The sequence below is a fragment of the Cervus canadensis genome, chromosome 4, assembly GCF_019320065.1.
Source record: "Cervus canadensis isolate Bull #8, Minnesota chromosome 4, ASM1932006v1, whole genome shotgun sequence".
In the NCBI taxonomy this organism is placed as follows: Eukaryota; Metazoa; Chordata; class Mammalia; order Artiodactyla; family Cervidae; genus Cervus; species Cervus canadensis.
The window spans coordinates 35,045,725-35,058,770 of NC_057389.1; positions in this window are offsets into that span (position 1 = coordinate 35,045,725).

Genomic DNA, 13,046 nt, shown 5'->3' on the forward strand with positions numbered 1-13,046 from the left:
GCTTTTCCTACTGTTCTTTTCCCCTTGCAGTTAATCTTTAATATATATACATTTTCTTCATTTACCTCTATTTAACTTTGCATGTCTATCTTTCATTCCTCTCAACATATTTTTTAGTTTTGTTTTCATTGCTTAATTCCCCACTTGGCACCTTGCTTTAGTTTTGTTTTCCAGTTTGTGCTTTAGTTAGTTTTGTTCTTAACTGGTAAATATAATTTTTGATTTCATTTGTTCACTGGGTCAATTTACTGTACTTATTTTTGTTTTGACTTTGCTCATTGGTATATATGTATATATTCCATTATTTTAATTGTTATTTGCCTGATTTTGGAACTGTCATTTGGGGTTCATCTTTGGTTTCTCGTTTTTGGATATTTGTTTTCATCTCACTTAATGCCATAACAAACCACTTGTAGAATCTTTGTTCCTGAATAGGAATCAAGCCCTGAGCCTTTGGAGTGGGAACACTGACTCCAAGACCCTAGACTACCAGAGAACTAACCCTAGGGAGTATCAAATGGCGAGAACTCACACGAATGAAACCCCTTGAATACAAGACCTGGCATCACCCAACCACCAGTAGCACCCTGTGCAGGAAGCCTTATCTAAACAACAAACAAAACAAAAATACAAATCCAATCATCAGCAGACAGGATTGCCACCTCACTCAGCCTTGCCCATCAGAAGAAAAACAACCAAACACAAACTCATCACAAATCTCACCCTGTATGAAGCTTTAAAAACTACTGGACCAACCTTAGAAGGGCAGAAACCAAAAAGAATAAAGATTTCAACCTTCTTCAAGGAAAGAATTCAACTTTCCTTGAAGCCTGGGTAAAGGAGACCTCAAAAACAATACATTAAAAAAATAATGAAAAGGCAGAGAAATACTACAGAAATGAAGCATCTAACTGGAAACCTAGACGTCCAAATAAATGAAGAGGAAATAGGCAAAATACCTGAAAGAGAATTCAGAATAATGATAGAAAAGATGATCAAAAACCTTGAAAACAAAATGGAAAAAATCCAAGAATCAATCACCAAAGACCTAGAAGAATTAAAGAATAAACATTCAGAGACAAACAACACAATTACTGAAATTAAAAATGCTCTAGAAGGAATCAATAGCAGAATATATTAAGCAGGAGAACAAATCGGTGAGCTTGAAGATAAATTGGTGGAAATAACTTGTGAAGAGCAGAATAAAGAGAATGAAAAGAACTGAGGATAGTCGCAGAGACCTCTGGGACAATATCAAATGCACCAACATTCAAATTATAGAGGTCCCAGAAGAAGAAGAGAAAAAGAAAGTGTATGAGAAAATTTTTGAAGAGATCATAGTTGAAAATTTCCCTAACATGGAAAAGGAAATAGTCAATCAAGTCCATGAGGCACAAAGTCCCATATAGGATAAACCCAAGGAGAAACATGCCAAGACACATACTAATCAAACTGATGAAGACTAAACACAAAGAAAGAATATTAAAAGCAGCAAGGGAGAAGCAGCAAGTAACATACAAGGGAAACCCCATGTGCTTGACAGCTGATCTTTCAGCAGAAACTCTTCAGGCCAGAAGGGAATGGCAGGATATATTTAAAGTACTGAAAGGGAAAAATCTACAACCAAGATTACTATACCTGGCAAGCATCTCATTCAAAATTGATGGAGAAATAAAAGGGAAAAGGAAATATACAATTTGCCAGATTCTCTCCTTCCCAGCTCTGTGATCATGAGAGTCTGTGTCAAGATGGTGCTCTCATCAGTTTGAGTTCTGGAAACTCTCCATCAATCAGAGGCCCCTTGGCAATATAGAGTGTGATCTATCCTAGCTTGATGGATAGTCAGTTTCACTAACAGTTTGAAAAAACTTCTAGAAGTCAGCTTTATGTTTGTAACTGTTATAAGGCATAATTACATCCTTGAACAAATCACTCCTGTGAAAAGAATAATATGCTGTGTAATTTGAGTAATTCATGCACAGGCCACAGGACTTCCTGGAAGATGACATATTGATCAGATCACCAAGTTTGGGGTGAAAGAATGGAGTTGGTTTCACAAGTATAGCATTTAATGAATATTCTATTTAGAATAGAAGTGGTTGAATAGAGGAGGGGTGGTTAGATTAATATCTATCTGATCTACTATCATCCTTTTCATTTATATCTAGTTCCTTCATAGCTCTATTTTCTTTGGATTTTATGAGATATACCAGTAGTCTTCAAACATGTTTTTTGCCTTGCATGAGAAAAATTGAATTGACTTTCAATTATGGTCAATGTGACAAAGTAACCCAAGTCAAAACTCTGAATTCTCAAATTAAAACTCATCAGTTTAGATGATTATGCTGTAATGATAAATACTGATGGTTCCCACTGTTTCATAAACTCTGCAGTGTAGAAAAATCTCAGGAAATGACAGTGCCACATGAGCACAGAATACCTTCAAAATACAGAATTTATATTGGGCTGCTTAGGCAATTTCTAAACATTTCAAAAACATTCCAAAAACAAGTTCCTCACCACCTCCTAGTTTACACTACCTCTGAAAACTCCTGCTAGTTTGCATATTTTAACTGTGCAAAATACTGTCCTTGAAATTAATTTTCTTGTTTACTGTAGTCGTGATTATGGATTGCATGCTCAAACTTCACACTTCTTGGGGAAAAGTCATATTTAAAAACCCAAGATTAATGGATTAATGGATAAATGTACTTTTTTTTTTTTTTTTTTTTTACCTATTCCAGTCTAACTCTGAAATGATCTGTATTTGGAATTTACCTTTGAGGTTTTGTAATAACAGCTTCAGCGTGACTTTGAAAGAAACAAAAGCCATCTAAACAAGTCGATGTTCTTGCATTGGTTTTCACAGTGAGCCATAGCATTTGTTTCCCTGCCAAGAATATTTTGTTTGGTTAGGCTTGCCAAAGGGAGGACCCAGTAAAACTCTTTTTTGAGTAGAGACATGTTTAAAGAGTGGAGAGGCTTCTTTAACAGCTAACCTTAAATATAGCTTTCATCTATTGCCTACACAGCCAACTGTTTGATTACCTTGCTTTTCTAATACCAAAGAGGCCAGTTTTGCACCAATGGCTTGGCTAATAGAGAATGTAGGCTAAATGTTCCTGAATTACAGCTACTATCCAAAGTAGATTATAAAATGCATCTGGTAGGTTCAAATTTGACACTAGACTTCTTACTAACAATTTGATCTTCACTTCTCCCTTGCTTAGCTAACTCACTGTATTGCAGCTAAAACCAGAATGGTATTGTCATACTTCAGCTTAAAACATTTTGATGGTCGCTCACTGCACATAGATTAAAGTTTTAGATCTTTCAGTCTTCTTTGTCATGGTCTGTGTCTACTTCTCAGCCGCTTGCTGCTGATATAATAATACTATATTATTGTGAATCATTTGCATACCCTGTGTAGGATATTTGCTTATATTTATTCCTAGCTGAAATGCCATCTCACCCTCTTTAATAGAATTCTATTCCCCAGTAACTCCTTCTGCTTGTAGTCCACTTCAGTCCACAGGCATGTACTCATTTCCAAGCATACAGCCTGGATATGAAAAGTGCTCCATGAGAATTCCCTGACAGTCCAACCGTTAGGACTCAGTTCTTTCACTTCCAAAGGAGGGCATGGCTTTGATCCTTGGTTGAGGAACTGAGATCCTGCAAGCCCAGCACGAACTTAAAAAAAAAAAAAAAAAAGCTCAGTAAATATTTATTGAATTGAATGAAATATATTTATCTTAAAACATTCTAGAAGAGTAAGTAAAATTCTGGACTTCAAGGAGTGATTTAGTCAGTTCAAAAAGAAATGCAAGACCATCAAAACAGAAAATTAATAAGGAAACATAAGTCTTAAATGATACATTAGATGAGATGGATCATATTGATATCTTCAGGACATTCCATTCAAATGCAGAAGAAAATACCTTCTTTTTAAGTGCATATGGAACATTTTCCAGGATAGACCACATCTTGGGTCACAAATCAAACCTCAGTAAATTTAAGAAGATTGAAATCTCATCAAGTATCTTCTCTGACCACAACACTATGAGACTAGATATCAGTTACAAGGAAAAAACTGTAAGAAACACAAGCACTCAGAGATTAAACAACACATTTATGAATAATCAACAAGTTACTGAAGAAATCAAAAGGGAAATCAAAAAATTCTAGAAACAAATGACAATGAAAACACGACAACTCAAAACATATCAGTTCAGTTCAGTTCAGTTGTTCAGTCGTATCCAACTCTTTGCAACCCCATGAATCGCAGCACGCCAGGCCTTCCTGTCCACCAACCAACTTCTGGAGCTTACTCAAATTCATGTCTATCGAGTTGGTGATGCCATCCAGCTATTTCATCCTCTGTCATCCCTTTCTCCTCCTGCCCCCAAAACATATGGGAAGCAGCAAAAGCAGTTCTGAGGGAAGAAACAAGAAAAACATAGAATAGGCAATCTAAATTTATACCTAAAATAACTGGAAAAAGAAGAACAAAAAACCCAAAATTAGCAGAAGGAAAGAAATCGTAAAGATCTAAGCAGAAATAAATAAAAAAGAAATGAAAGAAACAATAGTAAACATTAATACAATTAAAAGCTGGTTCTTTGAGAAGATAAACAAAATTGACAAACCCTTAGCCAGACTCATCAAGAAAAAAGAGAAGAATCAAATCAACAAAATTAGAAATGAAAAAGGAGAGGTTATAACAGACAATGCAGAAATACGAAGGGCTATAGGAGACTCTTATGAACAACTATATGGCTATAAAATGAATAACCTGGAAGAAATGGACAGATTCCTAGAAAAGTTCAATCTTCCAAGGCTGAACCAGGAAGAAATAGAAATTATGAACAACCCAATTACAAGCACTGAAATTGAAGCTGTGATCAAAAATCTTCCAAAAAATAAAAGCCCAGAACCAGATGGCTTCACAGCAGAATTCTATCAAACATTTGAGAAGAGCTAATGACTATCCTTCTAAAACTCATTCAAAAAATTGCAGAGGAAGGAATGCTTCCAAACTCATTCTACGAGGCCACCACCACCCTGATACCAAAACCAGACAAAGACAACACAAAAAGGGAAAACTACAGGCCAATATCACTGATGAACATAGATGCCAAAATCCTGAACAAAATTTTAGCAAACAGAATTCAGAAACACATCAAAAAGCTCATACACCATGATCAAAGTGGATTCATTCCAGGGATGCAAGATTGTTCAATATACACAAATCAATCAATGTGATACAACATATGAACAAATTGAAATATAAAAATGATATGATATTCTCAATATATGCATAAAAAGCCTTTGACAAAATTCAGCACCTACTTATGATTAAAACTCTTCAAAATATGGGCATAGAAGGAGCCTATCCCAACATAGTAAAAGCCATATATGATAAGCCTACAGCAAACATTATTCTCAATGGTGAAAAACTGAAAGCATTCCCCCTAAGATCAGAAACAAGCCAAGGGTGTCCACTTTCACCATTATTATTCTGCATAGTTCTGGAAGTCCTAGCTACAGCAATCAGAGAAGAAAAAGAAATAAAAGGAGTCCAGATCGGAAAAGAAGAAGTAAAGCTCTCACTGTTTGCAGATAACATGAAACATAGAAAACCCTAAAGATAGTATCAGAAAATTACAAAGCTAATCAGTGAATTTAGCAAAGTTGAAGGATACAAAATCAATACACAGAAATCACTTGCATTTTTATATACTAACAATGAAAAATCAGAAAGAGAAATTAAGGAATCAATCCCATTCACCATGTGACAAAAAGAATTAAATAACTTACCTAAGGAGAGGAAAGAACTGTACACAGAAAATTATAAGACACTTAATGAAATAAATCAAAGATGACATAAACATGTTCCTGGGTAGGAAGAATCAATATTGTGAAAATGACTATACTACCAAATGCAATCTTCAGATTCAGTGTGATCCCTATCATATTACCAAAGGCATTTTTCACAAAACTAGAGCAAAAAATTTCCCAATTCATTTGGAAACACTAAAGACCCTGAATAGCCAAAGCAGTCTTGAGAGAGATGAATGAAGCTGGAGGAATCAACCTTCCTGACTTCAGATTATACTACAAAGCTACAGTTTTCAAGACAGTATGGCACTGGCACAAAAACAGACATATAGACTAATAGAACAAGATAGAAAGCCCAGAAATTAACCCATGCACCTATTGGTACCTTATTTTTGACAAAGGAGGCAAGAATATACAATAGGGCAAGACAGTCTCTTCAATAAATGGTGCAGGGAAAACCTGACAGCTGCATGTAAGAGAATGAAATTAGAACACTTCCTAACACCATACACAAAGATAAACTCAAAATGGATTAAAGATCTAAATGTAAGACCAGAAACTACAAAACTCTTAGAGGAAAACATAGGCAGAACACTGGATGACATAAATAAAAGCAAGATCCTCTATGACCCACCTCCTAGGTTATCAGAAATAAAAGCAAAAATAAACAAGTGGGACCTGATTAAACTTAAAAGCTTTTGCACAGCAAAGGAAACTATAAGCAAAGTGAGAAAACAACACACAGAATGGTAGAAAATAATAGCAAATGAAACAACTGACAAAGGATTAGTTTCTAAAACATACAAGCAGCTCATACGGCTCAGTGCCAGAAAAACTAACAAACCCAAACAAAAAGTGTGGAAAAGACATAAACAGACATTTCTCCAAAGAAGACATACAGATGGCTAACAGACACATGAAAAGATGGTCAACATCGCTCATTATTAGAGGAATGAAAATCAGAACTACAATGAGATATCACCTCACACTGGTCAGAATGGCCCTCATAAGAAAGTCTACAAACAATAAATGCTGGAGAGGGTGTGGAGAAAAGGGAACGCTCTTGTATTCTTGGTGGGAATGTAAATTAATACAGCCATTGTGGAAGATGGTATAGTGATTCCTTAAAAAACTAGGAATAAAACCACCATATGACCCAGCAATCCCACACCTAGGCATATACCCTGAGGAAACCATAATTGAAAATGACATGTGTATCCCATTGTTCATTGCAGCACAATTTACAGTAGCTAGAACATGGAAGCAACCTAGATGTCCATCGACAGTTGAATGGATAAAGAAGTGGTGGTACATATACACAACGGAATATTACTCAGCCATAGAAAGGAATGCATTTTTGAGTCAGTTCTCATGAGGTGGATGAACCTAAAACCTATTATACAGAGTGAAGTGAGTCAGAAGGAGAAATATAAATATTGTATTCTAACACTTATATATGGAATCTAGAAAAATGGTACTGAAGAATTTATTTACAGGACAGGAATGGAGAAATAGACATAGAGAACAGACTTATGGACATGGGGAGAGGGGAGGATTAGATGTATGGAAAGAATAATATGGAAACTTTCATTACCATATGTGAAACAGATAGCCAGTGGGAATTTGCCCTATGGCTCAGGAAACTCAAACAGGGCTCTGTGTCAATTTAGAGGGGTGGAATGGGGAGGGAGATGGGAGGGAGGTTCAAAAGAGAGGGGATATATGTATACCTATGGCTGATTCATGTTTTGACAGAAAACAGAAAAATTCTGTAAAGCAATTATCCTTCAATAAAAAACTACATTAAAAAGAAAAAAAAAAAAAAAGAAATGCAAGAACAGCACTAATGAAGTTAGCCTCATGGATCTGACACTTATCCATATCCATTTTCTAACTATATCTGACTGGCTCTGTGTGTCTTTGAAAAAAACATTGTTGGTCAGGAATATTCTATTTTCTCTAATGGCCAAGTTTGTATTCTTATTTTATTTTATTTTATTTATTTATTTATTTTTTTATTAGTTGGAGGCTAATTACTTCACAACATTTCAGTGAGTTTTGCCATACATTGATATGAATCAGCCATAGATTTACACGTATTCCCCATCCCGATCCCCCCTCCCACCTCCCTCTCCACCCGATTCCTCTGGGTCTTCCCAGTGCACCAGGTCGGAGCACTTGTCTCATGCATCCCACCTGGGCTGGGGATCTGTTTCACCATAGATAATATACATGCTGTTCTTTTGAAACATCCCACCCTCACCTTCTCCCACAGAGTTCAAAAGTCTGTTCTGTATTTCTGTGTCTCTTTTTCTATTTTGCATATAGGGTTATCGTTACCATCTTTCTAAATTCCATATATATGTGTTAGTATGCTGTAATGTTCTTTATCTTTCTGGCTTACTTCACTCTGTATAAGGGGCTCCAGTTTCATCCATCTCATTAGGACTGGTTCAAATGAATTCTTTTTAATGGCTGAGTAATATTCCATGGTGTATATGTACCACAGCTTCCTTATCCATTCATCTGCTGATGGGCATCTAGGTTGCTTCCATGTCCTGGCTATTATAAACAGTGCTGCGATGAACATTGGGGTGCACGTGTCTCTTTCAGATCTGGTTTCCTTAGTGTGTATGCCCAGAAGTGGGATTGCTGGGTCATATGGCAGTTCTATTTCCAGTTTTTTAAGAAATCTCCACACTGTTCTCCATAGCGGCTGTACTAGTTTGCATTCCCACCAACAGTGTAAGAGGGTTCCCTTTTCTCCACACCCTCTCCAGCATTTATTGCTTGTAGACTTTTGGATAGCAGCCATCCTGACTGGCGTGTAATGGTACCTCATTGTGGTTTTGATTTGCATTTTTCTAATAATGAGTGATGTTGAGCATCTTTTCATGTGTTTGTGTATTCTTATTTTAATCCTTGGTTTAAGTGTTATCCCTTTGGGAGATCTCACATTCTCTTGTTATCTTTTCACAATTTTTTCTTATCCTTGTACCTCACTGCATTAATAAGTCTAGTACTTATTTTATTATATTATATTGTAATTGCTTATTCATCTGTTGGTCTGTACTTTAATTCACTGCTTCTTGAGGGAAGCGTTTTTCTTCTTTCATTATCCCCACACCCTCTTCTGCCCATTGATGAATACAATGCTAAAAATTGGATGTCAGATAGCCATTTAGTTTTGTTGTGATGGTCTCAGTCATTGTCTCAGCACAGTGCTTTATGGGTGATAAGGAAGACTGAGATTTAGAGTTGACGATTTCCAACTAGAGGGAAACAAGTCTCTTAGCATATGATGTCTGCAAGGACAGCAAGCATTGGATTCTCATACCAACTTCTGCACATGTGTTGTAGGGCCCACAGATCTATTTTTAAACCTCGACTTCACCACTCAAGTGACCTTGAGTAACTGATTTGATATCTCATTTATTTCTCATCTGTAAGATGGGTTTTATTCATAAAGTTTAGTCTGCTGAAAGCCAAAAATCCAAATCCAACTCCATTGTCCAGAAAAGGAAAGTGATTGGTCATGTCAGTGAAATCCAAAGATAGTTCCGGTTTTGGAGTCATTTGGTGCAGTGGTTCAAAAGATGTTGCTCTTTTTCTCTTGTGTTTATCTTTTCACCTCTTGGCTTGGGTGTTCTCTGCTCAGCTTCATCTCACAGTTTCCCTGGACCAGGCAAGGAGACCTCTGCCAATCTCTACCTATATCCCCACAGTAGGAATTATTGCTTAGCAGAGGCCTAGGCAGTGATGTCATTGCATCTGCTACCTGTGGTCAGCAAATGACAGTATTCCCCATGGCCAGTCTAGGGTTTGTACTCCATCCCTTTGGTAGAAGAAGGTAGAACAGCATGACTGAACATACCCAGAAGACACAGGATAGGAGAAGGATGCCCGAGAGCTATAGGAAAGGAGGGACCATGCTAGACTGACACTGTTAAATTTTTTATTCTGACAGCTGTCTAAAGCTCATCTCTCAAAGAATTGTAGTAATTAAACTTATGCAAAGTGTTTAGCCCACAGTTTATCACATAGCACTCAAATAAAGATAACTGTCATCACCATTAGTTAATTTAACCAAGGACATTTTGTTACTTAATCCCATACCTGTTATTCATTTTGCATTGAAAGGTTTCTCAAGGGAAAACTGATTGGAAGATTGACTTCTAGGCTTATCTAGGTAAAGTATTTCTTTCAAAATACCTTTGTGCCATTCAGATCTGAGGGCATTAATCAACTTTATTTCTTTGAGAACATTAAAATAATAACAACAGTAGTAACAACAACAAAAATGTTAAATGTATTTTCTTTGCACCTGGAAGCTTCCAGGTAGTATTTTTTACCCCTATAGCAGTAAAAGAAAGAAGCCTCAGAATTTTTTTTTTTTTTGCATAAAACTAATCCTCATTATGAAACCCAACCATCTTTGAAGCATTCTCTCCTTGTAGTATCAACATATGAATGTAATTCAATATGGAAAGATATCCTTGTAGTATCTTCACATGAATGTAATTCTGTATGGAAAGGTCATGTGGCTGCAAGTCAAGATGGCAGTCAGTTGTGTCCAAGCATTATGAGAACATGCTTCACCACAGAGTCTTTTGCATTTGTCCCCTTGCTGGCTTTAATCAGTGCCCTAGAGATTAAGAATCTGAAAGACCTGCTGGCTTCAAATAAAATGTAAGTTCTAGGAGGAAGATGGAAATCTTAGAGCTGGTTTGGAAAGCTCAGGCCCTCTGCCCAGCAAAGAAACAATGTATCAGTCAGAAAGAGTGTATTTTTAAAATGGATTCCTGCTTCCTGCTTCCTGCTTCCTGTGACTTTGAGCTTGATATTTAACATGTCTGATCCTTAGTTTCCACATTTCTAAAAGGGGACAACTTAACTGCTAGGGTTAGAAAAATAGGTAATACTTTTAAGTATGCACTTTGATCCTTCCTTGGAGGCCTTCAGAAAACTTTGGCTACTCCTCTTAAGTAACTCTTGAATTAAACAAATAAAAAAATTGCAATAATGTGGCATTTTTTGCTTGATAAAGTTGGACAAGGCAATTCAGAAATCCTATTACAGAGTTATTAATACAAAATTATGAGGAACGTCTTGCTAGGACATTAAGACCTTTATCAGTTTTAATCAGTGTTTAATCCTTTGAATTGTGTTACAAGTCACACAGCAGCTATTTGAATTCTGTTCTTCTTTCAACTTTCTTTTCCCCATGTGCTACAATGCCTGCTCCATCCTTATAAGAGAAAGAGAGGATGAGAGTAATAGTTAGAAATTAGACTATATTATAAATGAATCAAAAAGACTGAGAGCCCCTTAGAAGACCATGAAGATACTGGATGCTTTCCTACTATGCATGAAATGGATAAACCTTATCTATATATTGAAAATGGACCTTCAGAGGCCAGAGGACTTTGAGACATCTGGATTACACTACAAAGATTTATTTATTTATTTTATAACTGAGGTATCTATATAAATATATTTCATTCCCACTCACTTGGATGCCTTCCTTAATGATTTCCAGGCAGCTATTATTTGCATCAATAAAGGATGTGGTGCTGTTGCTATAATTTCCTGCAACCTGGGCTTCCTCTGTAGATTTGAGCCCTGTGATTCAGCGCTTGCAGGGGGTTGTGTTACAGGCCGTCTGACAGAATATGATTATTTCGAAGTCCTAACCATATAAACGTGATTCAGTGATTGTTGTTGTTGTTCAGACACCTAGTTGTGTCCAACTCTTTGCGACCCGATGGACTGCAGCACGCCAGGGTTCTCTGTCCCTCACCATCTCCTGAAGTTTGCCCAAGTTCATGTCCGTTGCATTGGTGATGCCATCCAGCCATCTCATTCTCTCATGCCCTCTTCTCCTTCTGCCCTCCATCTTTCCCAGCATCTGGGACTTTTCCAGTGAGCCAGCTGTTTGCATCAGATGACCAAAATACTGGAGTTTCAGCATCAGTCCTTCCAATGAGTATTGAGGGTTGATTCCCCTTTAGGTTGACTGATTTGATCTCCTTGCTGTCCAAGGGACTCTCAGGAGTCTTCTCCAGCACCAGTTTGAAGGCATCAATTTTTCAGCACTGTGCCTTCTTTATGGTCCAGCTCTCACAACCGTGTGTAACCACTGGGAAGACCATAGCTTTGACTGTTGGGACCATTGTTGGCAGAATAATGTCTCTGTTTTTCAGCACACTGTCTAAGTTTGTCATAGCTTTCCTGCCAGGGAGCAAATGTCTTCTGGTTTCATGACTGCAGTCACTAACTTCAGTGATTTTAGGGCCCAAGAATAGGAAATCTGTTACTACTTCCACCTCTCCCTTCTCTATATGCCATGAAGTAATGGGGCAGAATGCCATGAACTTAGTTTTTTAATATTTTAAGCTGGCTCTCTCACTCTCCTCCACCCTCATCAAGAGACTCTTTAGTTCCTCTTCTTGCCCCTTATTTTAGCCTTACAAAGAATCACAGCTGAAGGGAGGAAAATCAACCCAAGCAACCGTCTTTTGCCTCTTCTCAGACATTTTTCTCACAGTGCCTTTTTTCCAGCTCTGGTTTCTGCTGTTCGGTTTGATATTCTGATAAATACAGACTCAAGAAGGAGCAGACTGCAGGGCTGCCTTCTTTGATGAATATTAAAGTCACTTCTGTGAAAAAGAGCTAAAAGTGCTGAGATACCAGAAAATCGGAATTCATAATACTTACTAAGTCAGCCAACACTCTATCTTTATGGTAAGCTATTGATCACTTGGTTTTAGAGGAACCATGCTGAAATCTGTGACTCGGTTTGTGGCATTGACTAAACACATGCTCTGCAAGACACTGAACAGTGGTTGTTCCAACTGCCATTTCCCCCTGTATTTTAAACTGCAAAAACATGACCAGACCTAGTTTGCATTTTTGCCTTGAAACTGCTGTTTTTGATTCGAGTGACTCAACACAAGTCATTGAAGCTGAATGTGTCATGTCATGCAGTAAAAATGAAAATATGCCTTATTGTTTTATGGGAACATGCAGTTCCAAAAAAAAAAAAAAAAACCTGTGGTTAAAAAGATCAATTTATGATTTCAACAATGAGATGCTTATTTAGTGAATAGAACATGTTAGTTCAGGGATCAGTAAAAAGATAAGCAGGTGGTGCTATTAGGTCTTTAGCATATTTTGATGGTCTCAGTGCACAAGAAATTGAAGAG